The sequence below is a fragment of the Oratosquilla oratoria genome, chromosome 15, assembly GCF_046742065.1.
Source record: "Oratosquilla oratoria isolate Oo_2021 chromosome 15, ASM4674206v1, whole genome shotgun sequence".
In the NCBI taxonomy this organism is placed as follows: domain Eukaryota; kingdom Metazoa; phylum Arthropoda; class Malacostraca; order Stomatopoda; family Squillidae; genus Oratosquilla; species Oratosquilla oratoria.
The window spans coordinates 49,741,009-49,743,508 of record NC_134791.1 but is presented as its reverse complement, the minus strand read 5'-3'; the positions used below and the strand labels follow the sequence as shown (position 1 = coordinate 49,743,508).

General features: G+C 41.4%; 1 protein-coding gene across 1 annotated transcript in view; it reads left to right on the top strand.

Moving 5' to 3' along the window:
* LOC143033447 (uncharacterized) overlaps nt 1–2,500 on the top strand; it is a 1,606,485-nt gene that overhangs the window by 464,198 nt on the left and 1,139,787 nt on the right. The gene's annotated exons all lie outside the window — the stretch shown is intronic.

Below are 2,500 nucleotides of genomic sequence, written 5' to 3'. Positions count from 1 at the left end.
GTGAACGATATTTTGACGAAGCTCTGAGGGAATTTCTCCTAGTCTTCTCTTTTTCTGCATGAGGGGACGGAGATTTGGGAGGGGGGGTTAAGTGAAGCGTTCCTTGCTGTGGATGTACTGTGTCATCAAACTGACGGCTCGGCGGCTCTCTGCAGTCGTTGGTGGAGCCCGCTCATCCCGAGTCCTCTCCTACTACCGAGAAATTTCACCACGTTCGAAGTGTGAGTTTGAAGACTGCACATCTTCCCACTCGCTCTTGTCCGTGCAAGTTTTGGTGTTTTCAAGTTCGAACCAAGCGACAAGCCCGGCGACGATGGCTGTTTGGTGATCGGAGCGCGGCCTGGATGAGGTCTTGGACTTTTGGTTAAAGGGGGAGAGGATTCGATTACCCTTGTGATGAAGGAGTGTCGAGTCTTCTTGGTTGTCATGGTTGGGTCTTGGCTGGGTCTCCTTTTCTTTTATGTTGCACGTAACTACTTTATTGCACTTCCACTTCCACCGCTGTATCGAAGCATTGTTTAATAACCCCTAAGTGGGGCCTACACGAGGCCACCATCTAGCACTATATCTTTCGACCACCTTTGGCTGGGGGGTGATGCCATAATTTCACACTACTGGCCCTCTGCACCGCGTACTGGGTCTTTCTATCTTTCTATTTTTATGATTCTCTATGCACTATGTGTATTATCCACACTAGGCCTAGATAGGGTCGTTTCCCATCACACAGTGTATATTCCATTCACCTCTGACAATCACTTCCCATGTCCGACACACACAATGGTAGTACAATCACCGACCAAAGTAAATGTCCTAGGATTGCCGTAGCCAGTGCTATATCGGGGTTGCGCGACCAAACAGAAAGGTAAGCTACATTGAGACACGTCGGTTGGTGTGATTCTTCACAAAAGATACTTTGTAATAGTGGAAATAAATATGTAGTAAGTTAGTAACATCTCTCCTCGCATCATTTCCCTTTCCTTCTTCTTCTAGAAATAGGTAAAATAGATAGTGTCGTAATTATCTGTCGTGTATTGACCAGTTCGGACGAGCAACACCGTTATAGCACCTGGGGTATCTAGTGTGGTCGGTGACTAAATGTTTGTAAGTTCATTTTGTCGGTTGGAAGACTAATTTTACTTATTCTGTTGTATTATTCTATGTTTTTAACTTTCATTTCTGAAGTTGTATTCTTGGTCCCTATGCATGTTTGGTCGCTACCTAGAGCTTGATTCCTTGTGAGTGTTTTTATCACTATGGTTTAGAAGTAAAGAAATCTAAATGACCATATTTTAGACATGATTCTTTGTGAATGTTGGATGGCACTATATTCATTTTATGTTTCCATCTATTATATTTTTTTTAGTATATTTAGGCGTGATTCCCTCGGGTGCCTTGGTTGCATTAATATATATCTGCAGAGTGAATTTGGCATTTTTGGTATTGTTGGTGTTGGTGCCCGTTAGGACATTCAAGCTCTCACTGTGGTGGAGAGATTTTCTGAGGCTGGCTTTGGGGTAAATAATGGTTTTACGTCACGGACCACGCACAGGAATGTCAGCCCTGGTATCTGTGTTGCTATAACTAATCCCTCTTTCTACTTTGTGGTTGGTTGAGGATGCTCCTTAGCGGTGTTTCGGCCTGTGAAGATCCATTCGTAGACCCCATCGATTGAAATATCTGTTGTGAAGTGACTTGTCCTTTTTACATCTATGGGTCTCATTCTGTTTTCTACGATGATCCTATTTAGTTGCGTTTCAAAAGTTCCTAGTTATGTTGTATTCATAAAGTGGCCGTAAAGATCAGCCATAAGCATAATGATCATATCATCCTTGACTACCGCCATTACCAGACATTTGGATGAAATATTTCATAGTTTTTTTGAGTGTCTGTGTGCATTGTTGAATGATACTGCATTTCTTAATGAATTTTGAGACTTCCACTTCCTTCTATTGCCTACCACTCTCCACATCTTGTATTCCATTGAGTAATTTCTTGAGTGCCATGCTGTAGAATTTTGTTGCCGCCCGGCCATGTATTTGGTTTTTTAGTGTGACGATTTCATTGGACAAATTATTATTATTTTTTTTCTTCAAATTTCTTATATGGCGTAGAACGTTCTGTATTATCCTCGTCAGATCCAACATATTTGTTGGTGTTCTTGAATTTTTGGAAAGTGTTTCATACTACTACAGATTATGAACACCGTCTTTTTCCTGGGAAGTGGCGCGTTGCATGCTTGCTGTATATACATTTTATACACTGTTACGCGGATTCTTATCTCTCTTTTTCAAGTTGATAAATATGAACTGATATTAGGCGAATGATTCCTGTTTTTTGTTTGTTCGCGTTTGATATGTCATGGAATCCATACATCATTCATACATCATCTATTTGTTTTCGCCTTTTTCTTAGCTCCTTGTGAATGAAATGCCATACCTTCAACGCCTCGGCTTGGATCAGAAACAATAAAGCAAGGTACAGCCCTTTCTATTTCAGATTT